At 43.7% G+C, this 20,356-nt stretch overlaps 1 protein-coding gene and 2 non-coding genes across 3 annotated transcripts in view; 2 read left to right on the top strand and 1 right to left on the bottom strand.

Annotated features, from left to right (window-relative positions):
* Positions 1-8,109: 8,109 nt before the first annotated feature.
* Positions 8,110-8,213, top strand: LOC114616798. The gene has a single exon (XR_003710689.1). It is a non-coding gene; the product is annotated as a U6 spliceosomal RNA (small nuclear RNA).
* A 6,918-nt stretch (positions 8,214-15,131) lies between these two features.
* LOC114616801 lies at positions 15,132-15,275 on the bottom strand. The gene has a single exon (XR_003710692.1). It is a non-coding gene; the product is annotated as a small nucleolar RNA SNORA48 (small nucleolar RNA).
* A 1,100-nt stretch (positions 15,276-16,375) lies between these two features.
* Positions 16,376-20,356, top strand: part of Myom1 (myomesin 1) — a 112,838-nt gene continuing 108,857 nt past the window's right edge. Inside the window, exon 1 of the mRNA XM_028762193.1 lies at positions 16,376-16,470. The gene's annotated coding sequence lies outside the window, so the exon portion shown is untranslated. The remainder of the gene's footprint in view (positions 16,471-20,356) is intronic.

The raw sequence follows: 20,356 nt of genomic DNA, 5'->3' as shown, positions 1-20,356 counted from the left end.
TTATATATATATATATATATATATATATATATATATATATATATATGGCTATTCGGCTGCATGTCCATCTGCACACCAGAAGAGGGCATCAAATCCCATATATGTGTATGCTGGGAATTGAACCTAGAACCTCTGAAAGAACAACCAGGGCTCTTAACTGCTGAGCTGTCTCTCCAGCCCCTCACTTACTGTGGTGATTTGAATGTGCTTGGCACAGGGGCCGTGGCGCTATTAGTAGGTGTGGCCTTGTTGGAGGAAGTGTGTCACTATTGGGGTAAGCTTTGAGTCTCCTGTGCTCAGGCTCCACCTAATGTGGAATGGCAGTCTCCTCTTGGCTACCTGCAGAGGACAGTCTTTCCTCCAGCACAGTGTTTGCCTGGCAGCTGCCATGATGATAATGGACTGAACCTCTGAAATTGTAAGCCAGCCCCAATTAAATGCCCTTTATAAGAGGTGTCTTCATCATGGTGTCTCTTCACAGCAATAAACCCCAAACTAGGATGCTTATAACTTTAAAAGAAGATTTTTCCAAGTACAGAAGAGTTCCTTTCAAACTGTCTGTGGATTGTGTGTGTGTGTGTGTGTGTTAGGGGGTATGGTGTAAATGGTGTGTGTAACTCATTGTGCAGATGCACACACCGTGCATGAACATGCAGAAGCTGGAACAAGATGTCTGATGTCTTCCTCTATCACTCTGTCTCTCCCTGAATCAGAAGCTCCCTGTTTCTACTAGACTGGCTGGCCAGCAAGCCTCCAAAGTCTTCCTGTGTCTGCCTATCAATGTTGGAGTTACAGGCATATCAGCCATTTCCCCAACTTCTAGTGGCTTTCAAACGTTTAGCTGAAACTTACAGTAGAAAGTTTATATCAGGGTTGGTAAGATGGCTCAGCCTGCCACCAGAGCTAATGGCCTAAGTTAAATCCCTGGAATCCACATGGCAGAAGGAGAAAAGCAACTTTCATAAGCTGTCCACTGTAACGGGAGATATTAGAAAGGAGGCGCCAGGCTTAGCTGCTGTGTTCCCCACACTAACAGCCGCATTGGCTGGTGGCTTCAAAGGCTCCAGCCGGGCTGCGCCGCCCCCAGACGTTGGCGTGGCTGCTGCTTCTGCCCACCACCACCCTCGGCCTCCACGGCTCTTGGCCTGGCCCCTAGGCCAACTCCGCTGCCTTCACGGTGCTAGGCTAGCCCCATGCAGTAACCACCATCCTCGTGGTTAGGCATCACAATACCCATTAACTCGGTAAAATCAAAAGTCTTAATGCTTATAGTTAACCAAACAGATTTATATATATTAACAAATACTGAAATCCCAAAATGTCCACACAATTTAGACAAGTTATCCCAATTATCCGAACCTTTAGATTTCATATCTACCTATGCTACTTAAAGCCTTGCGGGTCCATAGTCGCTGCCATTTTCAGCTGCCCTTCTCTCTCCCCGTGTGTCTCCCTCTCTGCCACCCTTAGCTCCGCCTCCCTTTTTCCTGTCCAATCACAGGCCTCCCGCTGCAAATAGATTGGACAGGGAAATTTCTGCCACAGTCCACTGGCACAGGCGATATAGAAAGGCTATGGCAGACAAGTGAGTTATCTGGAGATGGCTCACCATTTTGCATGCCTGTGATGGGTGCGCTCTGAGCTGTAGGGTCCTCAGAGACTTTGTCCCAGGATTGCTTCTCACTGCTGATGTGCCATTCCTGCCACTATTACATAGTTTAATGGTTCCTGGGCATCAGCCCACCCTACTGGACAAGTTTCCTGAAGATCAATATGAAGATGTACTTTAATGTAGTAATGTTGTTTAGACCAATTGAAAATTTCATAATTCCTGATAATGATTTTATAGAACTCCTGAACTGATTCAAGTATTTTTAAGCCCCCTGTAGAATAAAAAGCTGCAAATAGAGTTCAGTGTCACAAGCATGAAAGTGGCACTAGGAAGAAAAATAGGCTTGGGGCAAATTTGTGATCAAGAGAAAACAGTCATTCTAGGTCAGGTCCAAGGATGAAGCCACAGGCATGCACTATGATAAAGAAAGGCCGCGTGAAACTGTTGCTTTGAACTTAGAATGAGCTTACAGAATAAACACTGCTTTGAACTTACTAACAACATCCTTCTGTAACTCCCTTTTGTGTAACATTTTATCTGTGAGGTAATTTTATATAAGATGTTTGTCTACAAAGCTATAAAAGGGCTGAGAGAAACAGCAAAGTGTGGCTGTTGGGGCTCTGCTCCCTCTGCCAAATGTGTATATATGTCTCTCTGTATGTACATACAAATGTCTCTATGTATATATGTCTGTCTATCTAAATGCATATACATACATATGTATGTATGTATATCAGTGTGCACATACAAATATGAAATGAATGGAACTGGTGGTCCAGACATGGCCGAATGTGTGTGTGTGTGTGCATGCACGCACACGCACGCACACGCATGCACACGCACACACGTACATGACTTCTTCTCTATCCTTTTATTTCTCAATGGCTCGTGAAGAGTCAATGAGCTCCAAGCTTCTCCAAGCCAGCAAGTGGCTCCAGAGTTAAGGAGCCCAAGTAATTATGTTCTTTCCTAATTCCCTACTGCTTTCAACTGGAGTCAGTTGCCAGAAGCCATCAGTTTTTGGCATCAGAATAGCTAGGGAGTTAATTGTCAGAAGTCACCACCTTCTGGACCATCCTGTGTTCCACCTCAGTAGCTGAATGTCAAGGCTGGATCTTGACAATCCACTGATGTACACCCACAAAAATAAAGCAGTAACAATTAAAATAAAAAGATGCGTATCACTAAACAATACCTATCTGTGATGCTTTGCAAGTTTTCCTATTCTACTTAAAATCTCTACTCATTCACATGGCTGCCCTATTTAAAAAAAAAAATTCACAGGCTAGGTGGCTCAAATAATGAGAATTTGTCTTCCACTCTATGGAGGGTGAGAAGACCAAGATGAAGGAACTGGCTGGTTCACTTCTTGCTGAAACCATCTTTATGGTTACAGACAGCCACCACCTTGCCCTGTCCTACATGGCAGAGAGAGGCTTTTCTCTCCTCTTCCTTTGTGTCCTAACTGATGAGGGCCTCACCCTGTGGTCTGTCTAATATATATATGTATACAATTCCTAGGGGTCCTCCCTCAAAATCACACCCAGTCCCACTAAAACATGAGGTCATGTTCCACCAACGTCAGGAGACATTTTGCATCCTCATAACCGGAGGTCTGCTTCTGGCACACAGAGAGTAGAAGTCAGAGATGGTGCCCGAAGGGCTAAGATTGAGAAAAGACTATACTACTGATTTGGGGGCTCAGTATTAAGTGATGATTTGGGGATACTATGAGTACCAAATGACAGAATTCCTTTTTCCTTCCTCATAGTAAGACATTTATTTGTTTTCTGAGGTCAGGTCTAAAGAGAAAAATGGAGCTGAAGTTACCATGTGCCCAGCATATGCCAGGTGTTTATGTAACATTTAACTCTTACCACAGCCCCATGGGGCAGGAGTTAAAGTTTGCTTTTCTTACACAGGCCAAGATTCAAGATTCTTCAGTTATTTGTACAGGTTATCTAAATAGTCATACAAAAAGCCAAAAGTGTAAGTTATGTCTTTGATTTTCCAGGGATAGGAGAGAAATCCAACTCCTGCCCTTCTAATTTTGTATGAATACCAACAAATATTTGGTAATTGACTACTTAACTTTGGTGTGTTTAGCTAGTTAGCACAATTGAAAAACCTGTTTTCTATTTTTTTTTTTTTTTTTGTTTTTCGAGACAGGGTTTCTCTGTGTAGCCCTGGCTGTCCTGGAACTCCCTCTGTAGACCAGGCTGGCCTCGAACTCAGAAATCCGCCTGCCTCTGCCTCCCAAGTGCTGGGATTAAAGGCATGCGCCACCACTGCCCGGCTGTTTTCTATTTTTTAAAGAATCTTAAGTGTGTTTCTTTGTGTCTGTATGTCTGTGTATGTGTGTATGTTTGTGTGTATGTCTCGCTCTCTCTGTATATGTGTATGTCTCTCTGTGTGTTTTTCTCTCTGTATGTCTCTCTCTCTATGCATGTATGTCTCTCTCTGTGTGTATGACTGTCTCTCTGTGTATGTCTCTTTCTCTCTGTGTATGTGTGTGTGTGTATGTCTGCGTGTGTATGATTCTGTGTGTGTATGTCTTTCTCTCTCTGTATATGTATAGCTCTGTCTCTCTCTCTGTCTCTGTCTCTCTTTCTCTGTGTGTGTGTGATGTAACAATGAGCTTTAATCTATTAGTCTAGGAAAACAGTAGGAGGAGCTCTTGTCTTTTAAATGGAGAGATGTTTAACTAAATCTGATAATTAAACTTGGAACACCAGAGCTACAAATAGACTACAAACACTGTATTAAAAGTGTATAGAAAAGTCAATGTGAATGAAGAATTTCTGTTTTTTTGTTTTTAAATTTAGTCAATAGCTTTTTTTCTTTCTTTCTTTCTTTTTTTTTTTTTTTTTGTTTTTCGAGACAGGGTTTCTCTGTGTAGCCCTGGCTGTCCTGGAACTCACTCTGTAGACCAGGTTGGCCTCGAACTCAGAAATCCACCTGCCTCTGCCTCCCAAGTGCTGGGATTAAAGGCGTGCGCCACCACTGCCTGGCAGTCAATAGCTTTTTTGTTAAAACGTTTTATATTTGTTTAGTTTATTTTATGTGTGTGTGTTTTGCTTGCATGCGTGTGTGTGTAGTGTGACCTTTGGAGGTCAGAAGAGTGTTGGATCTGCTGGAACTCGAGTTCTGGATGTCTGTAAGCCACCAGGTAAGTGCTGGGAACTGAGCCTAGGTCCTCTGCAAGAGCAACAATTGGTCTTAACTGCTGAGCCTTCTTCCCAGCCCCCAAACTTATCTCTTCAATGTAGTATTATCATTGATTCTTTGAAATTTCATACATTCACACAAGATTATTCAAAATAAGTAATCAAAATTATTTTTAAGTTGGGGAGTGATAATCGAGGTGAAAGCTCATGGGACTGAGGCTGGGGATGTAGCAGAGCTGTCAGAGTGCTTCAAGCACAAAGCCCTGAGTTTGCTCCTCTGTACTTCAGAAGCTCAGAGTGCCAGTGCAGCCTATGACCTGAGCAGTTGGGAGGTCAAGGCAGGAGGATCAGACCACCCTCAGGGTCTAATATGAGGACTGTAAATCTATGTTTAATCATTTTATATAAAATGCCTCATGAAAGACCGTGTCTCAGCATAGCCTTAAAGCATTATAAATGAACAAAATTCCTCCAAACCAGATACTACTAAGTTTAAAAGCAGAAAATTAGCCAAAGGATCAAAAAAAAAAAAAAGGTAAAAATTTGAAACGACTAAGGTCAATACCTGTTTTTCAAAGTGTAATAAGTAATAGTAATGCAAGACATCTTTTCTAAAATGAAATTCTGCTGGAAAACAAAATACAGAAACTGAGAACCATATCCAGTGGTGCAGGCCCAGTACCCCGGATACTCAGGAGGCTCAATACACAGACAACGGCAAATACAAGTCCTGCCTGGCAGATCAAGTTCAAGAGCAGCCCTGGGAATAACCTAGCTCTTACAGTATGTGTGGCAACCAACTGCAGTCATGTCGTTCATAAACATAAGCACAGTAACTTGGGGAATGGAGTCCTGCATCTTTGTTGGGAAGAGTATGAAAGTTTTAAATGGCTTTAAGGTATTTTTAACACTGATTAATAACACATTCAAACTGTGCAATACAGTGAGATAAATTTTGTTAACATATGCATATTCTTGTGAAGCCATCACCACATTTATGATAGTGAGTGCTCACCTCACCCCTGGGAGCATTGCAGAGCATCTTCCGATTTCTCCAGCTTCTCCCATTCTCCAACCCCAGGCAGCCACCAGTCCCTTTATGTTAGTAGAGTTTACATGAATGAGATTTTTTTTTTTTTTAATAAGTGGAAGTGTTGTTTACGGTTCTGTTTTCATAAAAGAAGATAAAAAGGAAAAAAATTGAAATGTTTTGTGACAAATAGGACAAATATAAGCATAATATCCAGAACATAAAATGTTTAATACACGACTGTATTTTCACTTGTTCAATGGGAAGGAATAGAGACACAGTTCAAAGAGTTCAGGAGAAAAACTTTAGGGAAGCACACAAACCCAGGAGTCCAGGGTCTGGCCTCTTGCTGTTGTGCCTCATGGGCCAGACGGTCGTTCTCTGATTGCACTGCAGCTGGTTTTGCTGGTCCTCTACCAATTGCCTTCCTCAACTACCTTAGCTTGGGGCTCCTCAGAACTTCAGTTTGCCAAGTATCTTTTTTTTTTTTTTTTTTTTTTTGGTTTTTCGAGACAGGGTTTGTATCTTAATTAGGGTTTCCATTGCTGTGAAGAGACACCATGTCCAAAGCAACTCTTACAAAGGGCGACATTTAATTGGGGCTGGCTTACAGTTTCAGAGGTTCAGTCCATTATCTTTTTGTTTGTTTGTTTGTTTGTTTGTTTGTTTTTCAAGACAGGGTTTCTCTGTGTAGCCCTGGCTGTCCTGGAACTCACTCTGTAGACCAGGCTGGCCTCGAACTCAGAAATCCGCCTGCCTCTGCCTCCCAAGTGCTGGGATTAAAGGCCTGCGCCACCACCGCCCGGCGGTTCAGTCCATTATCATCAAGGTGGGAACACGGCAGCGTTCAGGCAAATGTGAGGCTGGAGGAGCGGAAAGTTCTACATCTTGATCCAAAGGCAGACAAGAAAAGACCGGCTCCCATGTGGCTAGCAGGAGGGTCTCAAATCCCACTCCCACAAAACACAGTTCCTCCAACAAAGCCACACCTCCTCTAACAAGGCCACACTTCCAACAATGTTACACCTCCTACAAAGCCACACCCCTCTAACAAGGCTGCACCCCTCCAAGGCCACACCTCCTCCAACAAGGTTACACCTTCTCCAACAAAGCCACACCCCTGCAAGGCCACACCTCCTCCAACAAGGTTACACCTCCTCCAACAAAGCCACACCTAATAATACCACTCCCTAGGCCAAGCATATACGAACCACCACACCATGGTTTACCTCATTTTTTTTTTTAAAGATTTATTTATTTATTATATATGAATACACTGTAGCTGTCTTCAGACACACCAGAAGAGGTCATCGAATCTCATTACAGATGGTTATGAGCCACCATGTGGTTGCTGGGATTTGAACTCAGGACCTCTGGAAGTGCAGTCAATGCTCTTAACCACTGAGCTATCTCTCCAGCCCCTGGTTTACCTCATTCTAAATATACTCATGTCATCTCCTGGTTTAGCCCTTTTGACTTTTAGTTCCTGCTACTAAGTGTTGTAACAATATTTCCAATTCAAAGAGACACATGTAATTTAGCTTCATTTTGCCAACGTAATCTTTTGAGCCAATCCTCATTCTGTAGGTTGCTTGCTGGTTAGGATATACATCAGGTACTTTTGAATCTGGAGTTCACCGTCATCTGGGATTGAAGAGCAAGAACCCCAGCAGGCACTGTAAGCTCAATAGCTATGCTGCTCACAGCAGGCACTGTAAGCTGAATAGCTATGCTGCTCAGGAAAGGGTGTGTGTGTGTCTGAGAATCTGGAAAGAGAGAGAGGGAGGGAGGGAGGGAGGGAGGGAGGGAGGGAGAGAGAGAGAGAGAGAGAGAGAGAGAGAGAGAGAGAGAGAGAGAGAGAATGACCGCAGATACAGAGTGCTTACCTTGTGTGTCATGAGCAGACTTGTGTTGGAAATGGAGTTAAAGCATAGTACTTTACTAATTTTGTGACTTTCAGTAACTTTAGCGAATCGGAGAAGCAGCCCTGCCTGATCTCTCTGAACTTTATTTTTTTCATTCATACTTTGGGATAGTAAAATCTTTCAGAGACTTGGTTAAAACAGTATCTGTAAAGAACCGGCATGGTATGCAACACATTGGAGTTCTCAGCAGTGCTGGATATTTATAACAGCTTAATGGTGTTATAAGAAATCTACCTGTAGATTGATATATCTCACATATATTTTATGTCAGAGCCAAAAGATATCTCACCCAAGAGGAAAACCAAATCGTTAACTTTAAGGATGTCCAGTCCAACAAAGAAATTTATAATGCATTTAAAAGTAGATATTTCATGCTTGCTTCAGCAGCACATATACTAAAATTGGAATGATACAGAGAAGATTAGCATGGCCCCTGCGCAAGGATGACAAGCTGGGCGGTGGTGGCGCATGCCTTTAATCCCAGCACTTGGGAGGCAGAGGCAGGCAGATTTCTGAGTTTGAGGCCAGCCTGGTCTACAGAGTGAGTTCCAGGACAGCCAGCGCTATACAGAGAAACCCTGTCTCAAAAAAAAAAAAAAAAGTAGATATTTCTTATATCGGTTGAATGTTTTAACAAAATAATCCAAATATTCTAATTTTTCTCTTTTGTTTTTGAGACAGGCTGGGTTTGAACTCATGATCCTCCTGCTGGCACTACCTATGATAAGCACGAGTCACTACACTGGCAAACATTGTGGTATTAATGGGGTACTGAGGAACAATATAATAGATTTGATTTCTGACACTATAAATCGACCTGATTTTTCCAAATGGCAGTCCCATAAAACATACCCTGGAATTCGTAGTACCATCTGGAAAAATACTTCCTAAGCAAATAATTGAAAAGGAACACTTTTGTACGGACAGATATTTATAGCTTTCTTTCTAGTTCAGAGGGTTTTGTGATTTTATAACTAAAAGAGGTGAGTTGATTTTTTCCTCTTATGTTATCTGTTGGAATCATCTTGGAGCTTTAAAGAAAGCATCTATGTCCCGTGCCAGAGATTCTGAGGTGATTTTTCTAGAATACAGGTGAGCTCCCCAGGTGAGCCTGACATAGACCTAGGAAGGAGAACTACTCTTGCCCCTCTATCCAGGGACCTATGAAAACACAAGAGCCAGAGAAGCTAAAAGGCCTCTCAGAAGAACACACATGGTTGATGGAAATAATGGTGTACCTGCTGCTCCCCCCTCCCCCCGGTCATACAAGTCCTGGAAATATGCTCGTGCTCAGCACTTAGACTGGGCAACAAAGCACACGGGAGTAATACAGTGCGCACAGTAATATGGCTGAGTGGATGACTGCAGACAGAGTAGGAAGTAATGCATGCAGCTGGATGAGGACAGTAGGAACCAGGGTCCACCCCTGCCACTCACGCAAGCAGCAGTTATTCCTTCTGGAGCTGTTGCCTCCTTTTGGGGAGCACAGTCCTTTCTTGCCTCTCTCTGATCCACTAGATGCAAGTCTATCTGTTGGAAAGCTGGGGCTCTCAGCATCCAGGACTGATAGGTGGTGAACTGGTCATGCAGAACAGTTATGAGTAATCAAGGACACCCCCCCCACATACACACATACTTTTTACCACATTAACCATTCTGTGGCATAGAATACACCACTCCTGTTCACCTGTAGAACTCTTCACCTCCCCTATCCAACATTTCATAGCCATTAAACACACCACCCCAGCCCCTGGCACCTGCCATTCTGCTTTCTGTCTCCATGAACCTGACTCTTGTAGCATGCTCATGGTGGTTTAGCTGGCTCCATCACCAGCACTAGAGACAAACATAGGGTAGATGGTACTGAAACCTGTTCTGATCTCTTACTTGTCTCTTGATCCTGTGCCTGGCTGCCCCATAGTTCTTGTTTTTCCACCTCTTAAGTAGTCCCTGCTTCCTTATCAAATGCTCATCATATGTAAAGAATAATGCTAGACACGGGAATCTTACACACAAGAAGACTGGCTTCTTGTCTGCAGGTATCTCGTAGTACAGGAGATAAATAGACGTTTACTAGGCAAACAAAGGAATGGCGTATGTGGAGGAACTGAGGCTTTCAAGTCCCAGTGCTTGGGGAATTGCTGTGGTTGGAAGGGACAAAACAGAAAACCAGAGAGAGGTGGGACTGGAGTAGTATGTGGGTCTAATGGCCAAGATCCCCTAAACTGCGTTAAGGAGGGTAGCTAGGAAAGCAAAGAGGACCCAGAAGGTTCTAAAGGAGAGAGGAGGAGTGAGCTCTGCCTGTACACATCCTCTGTCCCCCGCTGCAGCCCTCATTCTGCCTGCATTAGACCTGGTTTGCTGTGGTTCATCATACTGCCCAGGCTTTGTGACAGTGTATCTTAGTGCTGATGCGTGAGGGCTTCACAGCTGCCGACAACTTTGACAAATTACATACAATGTGTCTGTTGATCTGGAAAGTAAATGGATTGGTGAGTGAAGTTTCTTCTAGCTCTACTGCCTTTTGTGTGAAACAAGGATGAAGCCATCATTATTCTCAAAATGCAACATTTCAAATTTTCTGTCTCTGGGACTTCAAACATTGTTTGATGACACATTAGTTAACAATGAGGGAAACATTACCGCTCAAACCAAGCAAAGAGACTGTCAGAATCACAGGAAGGGGGGGGTCAGGTGAGGAGAAAGAAAAGGAAAGAGACAGAGCAGACAGCTGCCTGACTGCTCTTAGTGTTTAGCGGCAAGAGAAGTCGGCATTCACAGAGCCTTTTATTCACCAGTGGAGGGCAGAGGGGCGTGCTGAGAGCGGGGTATGGGTCAAGGTTAAAACAGTCCAGTTACCCTCTCATCATCTTGGACACAGTGGGGTATCTTAGGATATAGTAAAGGTATAATTAAGGCTCACCTAGTACTCGGGCCCTGCTTGTCATTTAAGATGCTGCCCCATTCATATTAAACTCTGCCTTCTTTCCTGCAGAAGATGTTGTCTAGGAAGAGAGGTGTCAAGGCTGGGGTTTGGATCTAGGGTGGTGGCAGAAGCCAAGGGTACCCCTTCACCTCTGCATGAGAGTTTCTACTAGTGCCATGGGCTACTTCTGCTTGTGCAACAGAAGTGTTTGATCAGTCTCTGCAGATCTAACCAACAATGCTAGGCCAGTTACACCTTAGCAGCCAAGGGCTTCTCTCCTCAAGCGAACATGGAGAGTATGATAGTTAATCTTGGTTGTCAATTTGATAGGAATTAAAATCACTATAGAAATATACCTTGGGTACATCTTTAGGAGTGTTTCCAGAAAGGGTTAACTGAGCAGGAAAGACTTAACTTGAGTTTGGGTAGCACCATTCCATGGTCTGGGGGTCCAGACTGAATGAGAAGGAGAGAGTCAGCTGAGTCCCAGCATGCATCTCTCCCTCTGCTCCCTGACTGTGAACACAGCACCACCTGTGGCTTACTTGATCCTGAAGCCATGCTTTCCCTGCTGACATGAACCACAGCCTCGACCTGCAGACCAAGCCTTTCCTCCTGATTTCAGCTATTTCTCACAGTAGTGAGAAACATAACTAACACAGAGGGTCTGGTAAAATTAAGGTTCCTGTGATAGAGGAAAGAATCGAGAGAAGGAAATATGGGCAACAGAAAAGAATAGAAAGATACTAATATTTAAATACCTGAGTGCAGCATTCCACAGAAAACCAAGGCCTCCCTCTGTGAAACTGTTTGAGCTTACTGGTGGCATAGAGCTGACAGTAGGGACATGGGAGTAGACAGGATCCGAGTGGATGTTGAGACCCTGTCTTATTACATATCTGCTAGAGCTGTACCATCACAGGTTTGCCCTTTTCCAGGACCACTGACCCAGACATCCTTCCCTTCTACCCAGTGTAGAGGGAGGTCGCTGGGGCAATTCATAGTCTGCAGGGCCTGATGGAGACTGTATTGGCTTCATTTTGCCAGTGCTCAGATAACTAGTTCTAATTTTAGCTCTAGATCTAGTTCAGAACTGGTTCGTTTAATAACTAGGTGAAACTTGGCTTCTCATAAGAATTCGAGGCCCTGCCTTCCCATCCTCCCTTCTTTCCTGTCTTCCTCACTACCCCCCCCCCCCCATTTGCAAACCACAGCCTTTAATGTTAACACAAACACATCTGGATTATTTTCAGGGACATTAGAGATTAAAAACATTCAAAAAACAAAACCAAAAAATAAAAAAACCAAAAAAACAAAAACAAAAAAAACCCAAAAACCCATACCAATGAAGGGGCATTTCAGAGGTGAGATGTCAACTTCAGGCACTTTCCTATTTTAGAACAAAATGTTCAAGATCCATTTATAGGTGAAGACAGAGTAGAAGTCATGCTCTAGATTGAAAGCACACACACACACACACACACACACACACACACACACACACCAAAAAATCAATCTAGCGACAACTAGAGAGCAAATGTAGGTTCGGAGCTTTAGAGGTGAAGTCATTCAATAAACAGCAAGATTAGATACCAGATGTATATGTGATACACATATACACATTCACATACATACAGCATATACACACATACTCACAGACTCACCACACACATGTTCAAACACATATACACACTCATACAAATACACACAAACACCACGCACATACACACATGTTCACACACATGCATATACACACATGCTCACATACATCACACACACAGACACACAACACACATATACACATACAGACCACACACACATTCACACACATACATATACACAGACATACACTCATCACATATCCATACTACACATACACATTCAAACACATACACACACTCATAATACACATGCAAATACACACATAAACACCACACACATATACACATGTTCACATACACACATCATACACAGCACACACAGTACACACATTCAATCACATGCATATACACACATGCTCACATACATCATACACAGACACACAACACATAGACACACATATAATACACATACAAATACACACTCATTACACACATACACATATTCACACACATACATATACACACACACACACTCACCACATATACATACTACACACACACATACACAGAGCAACTTTAAGCTAGAGAGGATACAAGCTAGTTATCATGCAAATTATAGGTAACTCCAGCTGCAGCTTTCAAAAGAGTTCATGGAATTATTCAGCTAAGATTTTTGTTAAGCTTAGAGGATCTTCATTGGACAGAGAAGGAAATTTTAACCACAGGGCCAGGATCACTCATGTTCCTTCCTTTCGTAACATAACACTAGGTTTCCCTTTAGTCCTGTCTTTTAAAGGCGAGGGATTCTTTCAGGTTTTGTTTTATGAAGCTCTAATCAGCATCCCTTATTCTTTTACCTATTCTGGCACGATGTAATCATCTCTAGGGACTTCCCATTCTGCTGTGCTGTGCCTCGGTGTGCTGGGTGTACCACAGTGCTGCACTCGTTGATAGGCTGTCTGGAAATGCTTTGTGAACCAAACCAAATGGATGCAAATTTTTCTTTCTTCATGTTGTTGATCTGTGAGTTTTAGTCGTGCATTAAAGCTGACAGCTTAGGAAAAGGCGTTCGTAATTTTAGGTGGGGCTTAGTCCTTATTTGTTTTCTTCACATTTTGTTCTGGAACGATGCTTCTTTCATCCCTGCCCCCCTCCCCATACATAGAGTAGTGATCTGCTACTAATTACTCTGTGTCCTTCTCTAGAATGAAAGTGAGCTGGCAGAGTTCTCGGGGCTAGACGCAACTTGTACATTTATCTTGTCTTTTAGTTCACCATTATCTTCTACTCTGAAAACACTAACATTTTTTCTAATCAGTTTAAAGAGAAAAATGTGTATCTACCTTAAAACCAATCATTACCTCAAGGAAAGAAACTATCTAGAATTCTTTTTTCCTCTCTCTATTCCAATAGAGGACTGGAATTATAGAATTAAGTTTTTTTTTATAGATAACATGATCACAATAAACTGCAGAAAATAAGAAAATCTCTTGGAACTCTGTGAGGCAAATCTAACCACTAGAATCCCCTTTTAAAAAACTTTTTATTGATTCTTTGTTTCACATCATGCACCCCAGTCCTGCTCATCTCCCCACCCCCTCACATCTGTCCTTCACCCTTGAACCTACCCCTCCAAAGCACATACACACACCACCAACAACAACAAAACAAAGCATAGAAAACATCTTGTCATGGAAGCTGTAGTGTGTCACAGTATGTCCTACAGTAAGTTCCTCTGCCCACACATCTTCACTTGCAAATGTTCATTGCAATGAGTCATTGGTCTGATTCCAGATCTCTGGCTTCTGTGACACCATCGATGCTGGATGCTCATCAGGCCTCCTCCTGGTTATCCTGTTGTTGCACTGTGTCGCGGAGATCTGCAGCTTTGGAACAGCAGGATTGGCTTTTTCATGTGTCCCAACTGTTCACAGATGATATAGATATTGGGGTGGAACAATTCAGAGCCCTGGATCTGGGCCTGAATGGTAGCTGAGTTGGTCCATGCGCCAGCTCTCCTTATCCCCACTGTTCCAGTTGGGACACCCAGTGCCACCATTGGCAGGTGGCAGGGTCAACTCTTCTGCTCTCATGCCCCCGAGGCTGGCTATCCTGCACCCACACCTCCAGAGGTAGCTCCACTGTGATACCCAATCATGGTTCAGGGTCCACTCTCCCACATGCTGCAGCCTGTGAGTGGCAGGGCCAGCTCTCTCACACTTATACCCTTGGGGCTCACCCACACCCCTGCCACCAGGACCAGCTCCACTGTGTTACCTGGGTCAGACTCACAGATTGCTCTCCCAAGTGCTGCTGCTGGTGAGAGGTGTGGCCAGGTCTCCAGAGCGCTTACACCAGTGAGGGGCAGGGCTAGGACGCACACCTCCTGGACATCCACATGTTCCCAGGTCACTGCCCCGACCAGGGATAACCCCCATCTTCGCTAGTGGTAATATGAACCATAGACATTGACACCAACCCCCTGCCACTGCATAGCCATGAACTCAGATGTGGTCCTCATGGCAGCTCAGGCGGGGACTTCACCATGGCCTCAGGGGGTGGGGCTCACCTCTCCACGCTCTAGTCTCCAGTTCCATCACTTCGTCACGCTCAGGATGCTCCACTTCTCTTTCTCTGCCATCTGACCACCACATACTCTTTCTCTGCCATCTGACCATCACATACTCAGACAGTGTGGTGGCTCCCACTGCATGCAGCTGGCAGGATCCTGGGTGACATCCTCCATCTGTGCTACAAGGCATGGCAATAAGTGGGGAGTCTATGGCCTGCCTGTGCCATGTACTGGAAGGCTGGTCTGTCTATCTTCCTTCTCCTGTGCTGTGCTGCCTGGATTTGACTTGACTTGATTTTTATGAATCCTACGCATAAGACAGCTTTGGCCACCAAGCCAGGTATCAAGCTAGGATGAACAAAGGACTGCCAACTGCTCTGTCCCTGACTGATGTAAGAACATCACCACCAGCAAGGTCTCTTTGTCCATTGCCAGGTGGGCCTATGTAGAATTCTTGAAGCAAATAATTTCTGATGTTTATAGATTGTAGTTGGTTACTTTCTGTTTATTGTTAGTGTCTGTACTGTGTGTGTAAGGGTGGAAGGGAAGGTGGGGGAGGGGAGGAGAGAGAGAGCAAGAGAGAGAGAGAGAGAGTGAGAGAGAGAGAGAGAGAGAGAAAGAGAGAGAGAACAGGGAGAACGGGAGAACAGCTTTTGGAATCATTTCTTCCTTTCACTTAGCTGCAGTGTGGTTTGTCTTGTTCACTGTACTGAGTACTCTAAGCCAGCTGGCCTACCAGTTTAGCTGTGATCCTCCTGTCTCTGCCTGTCATCTTGCTGTAGGACTCCTGGGATTACCAGTTTCATGGAGTTCTGGAATTACAGATGTGCGCCATTGCTGTGGTTCTCTTCACAAGGATTTTAGGATGGAGCCTATGTATCAGGCTGGGCCACTTCTCCTTCATTACACCATTAGTTGGAAACAAAGAATCAGATAGTTAGGCTGAATCTGCTCTTGAGTTTGGAAGGATAAAATAAATGAAAGGAGGAATTGAACAATTGCACCTGAAGCTGTGATTCACTTTGTAACTTTTCCTAGAGAGGAACAGTGAGTGTTCTTTGCAAAGCAGAATGCCTCTGCTCTAACCTTTAGCCTCTAGCCCTTTCTCCCATGTTGTCTTTCAGCGCTCTGCTGCATGTGTCACCAACAGTGCACACAAAGCCGTATCTTGGCATTAAGATTCCATGAGGTCCATTTTGTGGATCGGATTCCTACACCTGTTTTTAGCTCCAGACACAAGCCGCTCGTTGCACTGTATGTTTAAATATAAAGCAGTAAAGATATGTTGGATGCAGCCGTATAACCCTCCCTCTGTTTAAGTAAATTCTCTATTCAGTTTAATCAGGCCACACTCATTGAGCCATTAACCTAATCCCACTGCTCCTGCAGCTTCCTGCCATGCTTGTCTCTGCGTTTGGGACTACCCTCCCCATGTGCTGCTATATTTATCTGCCTTCTTGGCCATAAAAGGCTGGCCGCGGGGCCCTGACATTCTGCTGCCTGACCACATGCATTATTTTTGAACTGGCCCCCAGAATCCAGCCTCTAGCCTTGCCTCTTGGATTTAACCTAGGTGGGTCTTCATTCTCTCCTGCTCCTCGGCTGCAGCAGTGGGACATCCCCTGCCCCAGTAACCGGTAAGTGACATGGAGGTGGCAAATGTACTCAGTAGTTTATGTCTGCCTTCTGGCCTCAGCAGGGAAGTAACAGAGGAGCTCCAGGAAGGGAAAGCAGGGGCAGCAAGGTACCTGCCTGGGCTGGTGGCTGTTTTGCCATATTCTTTTGAAATCAAGCCACCATTTCTGGAACTATAAGCTCACATTTGTCTCAGATTCGATGCAAGTACTCTCTCAGGGAGGGGAGGAGTGAAGTATTTACAGATCTCCCTGAGTGTAAATTAGGCCAGAAGGATACAAATTTTCTTTAAAGCCACTAATTTATGATCCAGTGACTTAGCTCCAAGGGGGGAGAGAGAAAGAGAGAGAAAGAGAACAAGAGAGAGAGAGAGAGAGAGAGAGAGAGAGAGAGATAGAGATAGAGAGAGAGAGACAGAGACAGAGAGAGAGACACAGAGAGAGAGACAGAGAGAGAGACAGAGAGAATGAGAGTGGGGGTGAACTCTGTCATGAGAGAGCAGTGTGGACGAACTCTCGAGAGCATTGTGATATTTCTGACTTGAAAATGACTGGGTAATACAGAGGTGGCAAACCTGGCACTGTGGCTCTGAAGCTATTGCTTTCTGTAATTAATTTCCGTCAACTTTTGTCCTCTGCTGCCAGTGTCAGAGTAATACAGCATGGTTACAGTTATGGAGTTAGTATTTCTCCCTAACCTTCCAAATTATTTTTAGAAATAAAAATTAGGTTTCAGAAGACCAAAAAAAAAATCTTTATTTCTAACAAATTCTGGCTGTTGTGTGTTGGGTGAAGCCTGACTCACTCAAGAAAAGGAGGCAGCTGGCTGTACTTTGGTTCCAAGGGTCAGTCAACACTGGTGACTTAAAGTCAAACCCTGTTTACTTGTAATACATGACCCCTATGTACTAAATAGTAGATATTAATAACACAAGTATACTTGGGGCTGATAATGAGGAATGGAAAATGGAATTGGGGCAAGGAATTTAAATCATTTGTTTTGTGAGAATGATACTCGTTTGAACCATCTGGGTAGCAATGTTAGTTTATAATATAATACAGTGAAAGAGCTTTCATTATTTGTAACTCATTCTGATGAGATCACTACTGAGAGTTACCTAAGACTTCATGATACTAATACAATGTATTCTAACCCTTTTATACTATAAACACTATCTAAAAATTATTTATTAAGTATAATTCTGCATATTTAGTAACAGAAAAAGCAATCTATTTAAGGACTGAAGCACAGTTGCTTGCTAGTAGCTATTTTTTTTCCCCTCTTAGAAAATGTCATGTAGACTGGTATTTTCCATGGGATCTCAGATATTTATTTCTGGAGTGAAATTTGCTGAGTTTTCTTCTCTAGGGAGCACACATTGACTTTTTAAATAGCTTAAATAAAATTTAGTTTGAAATACGACAAAAACTTAAAAGGATTCACTCCTCACTTAGGAGTTTTAAGCAAAACAAGGTTAGGGAAAAAACCCTTTGCTTGAAAACGATTTTCTTATATAGTTTTGAAAATAATATTATTATGCATGAGAATATGTTTTTAAAACCTAGAGGGAGGTATCTATAAAATTATGACTTGCCCTAGTTTGCCACGTGGCTGGTAGTCTTCGGTGAGCACATGATTTCTGAAAGTACATGTGAGGCTCTGTGAGCTAAGGCTTCCTGCTAAGGCTGACGACCTGAGTTCCATCCCCAGAGCCCTCATGGAAAGAAAGAAAGGATGGTAACAGGTTGTCCTCTGTGCCCCATGTACATACTGTGACACACGTGCACCCTCGGTTGCACAAAATCAATTAACTGATAGATGGATATGAACCTGCCAGAGCCACACCGAGGCCAGATTCTTTACAATTCTATATGAATTCTCCCATATTTCTATATGGAAAAAAAATACTGTTCCGCCTTTTTTAAATGTTTGCATGATTTGAAAGAACTCATACTTGTAAAAAATTATCAGACCGTGAGGTTCAGCTCTAGGGTTTCTCTGTGTGTCGTCACTCACATCCGTCTCCTGCTGCCTGAGAAAGGGTGTCACCGTGCATGCAGTCTTAGCTGAGCTGAGACTTTATAAACCAGGCTGGCTTTAAGTTCACGGAGACCCACCTGTCTCAGCCTCCAGAGTGCTGGGATTGACGGTGTGTACCACCACCCAGAAACCTTCTTGGTTCTCAGTTTCACCTATGTGCGGTTGACTCTGAGATTTAGATATCCATCCTGTACCACCACTTTGAACTTTAAAGTCACACATCTGGTTTCCCACTTAAAACCTCAGCTGGACAGTGTAGGAGGTTCCTCAGATGGAGAACATCTCAGGCTGGTTTCAAGGTTTTTTTCTCATCCCAAGATGATATTTTCTTCTTTCTTCATCTCGGATAATGGCAGACTCAGTCTTCTAGTTAGTCAGGCAAAAAGCCTTGGCAACATTTCTTTTTCCTTCATGCTCCTATTCAGACCATCCGGTGAATCCCATTGGTTGTCCCTGTAGACCGTGTGTAGAGTCTGGGCACTTTTTACACTCCTACTGCTGCCATTGTTGTCATTAGCCAGGACTAGGGAAGTGACCTTAGTTTTTCTCTACTAGATCCATGAGAACAGAGTGTCTAGGACTAGATAGTTTAACCCACAGTTAAACAGTTTCAGTTCTGGAGCCTAGAATTCCAAGGTCAAGTATTGTCAGATTTGGAATATGTGTGTGTGTGTGTGTGTGTGTGTGTGTGTGTGTGTTCATCTAGAGGGCTCAGGTTCAATTCCCAATACCTACACTTCATGGCAGTTCAGTGCCATTTATACCTTCAGTCCCAGAGGTCTTTTGTCTACCACAGGACCGGGCACACATCTAGTGCACACATATAGTATGCAGGCAAAACCATGAGAAACCTGCTGATGGTTTGTAGATGGCCCACTTCTCCAGTGCTTCCAGTGGTGCTCACTCTGTCAGGTGTTCAGACACGGTCTTCTTTTATTCTGGGGTACCAACCCTGTTGTGCTAAGGCCCACTTGAATAAGCTCATTTCAGTTTCATTTTCCCCTTAAGGAGCCACTTTTCAAATGGAGTCCCATTCTGAAGGACTGGAGACATTTCAGCATATCCATCTGGGGGAAGGGGATAATCCTTCAGCTCAGGATAGCCCTCTAATTGACCTCTTAGCTTTCTTTCGACAGGGATTGTCAGCTCAGAGTCTTCTAGTGGCTTCTCAGCTCTCTGAATAAAAGTCAAGCCCTTAGTATCTACTCTTTGACCCATACTATCCGCCCTTCACCTCTCTGATGACATTTTTACCCTCTCTGCCCCCTCCAAGTCTTGCAGCCCCAAGGTCCTCAGTCCTATATGGAGACAGAGACGCATTCGCTCTTGCCAGTGCTTTTGCATGGGTACACCATCTGGAGCTCCCTCCAGACAGCCTCCTGTTCAGATGTCTTTTTCCTTTGAAGTCTCTAAAGAGGGTGCTTTACATTGTATCCCCTCTCTTCCTTTACTCCATTGCTTCACCTCTCACTGTTGTCAAGTCTCCTGAGTCCTGCCTTGGACCACTGGAGTAGGATTTTTGTTGGTTTTGTTTTTTTAACCCCTGTCCTTGTGCTGGAATAACTTCAAGCTCCCAAAAGTGCTCATTATTTTTTTTTAAACGAATACCACATTACTTCCCATCATTCCATATTCTCCTAAACAAAGCATGCATCAGAACAGAACGTCAGAAAATTAGAAATAGGTGTCACGAGAGTGTTTGGGAGAAAAGCTCCATAGCCAGAGGAAACTCTGTTCAGCCGCCCAGGACAAGAAAGAAAGGAATTCCTACTGATGGGGGTGCGTGTGTGGGTCTCTGAAGAAGGGGATTGTGGGTACCCGGCTAAATGGAACCTTCATCCTTTCCCA

This window comes from Grammomys surdaster, unplaced genomic scaffold (assembly GCF_004785775.1).
Source record: "Grammomys surdaster isolate TR1022 unplaced genomic scaffold, NIH_TR_1.0 132, whole genome shotgun sequence".
In the NCBI taxonomy this organism is placed as follows: Eukaryota; Metazoa; Chordata; class Mammalia; order Rodentia; family Muridae; genus Grammomys; species Grammomys surdaster.
This window is presented reverse-complemented; position numbering and strand designations above follow the sequence as displayed.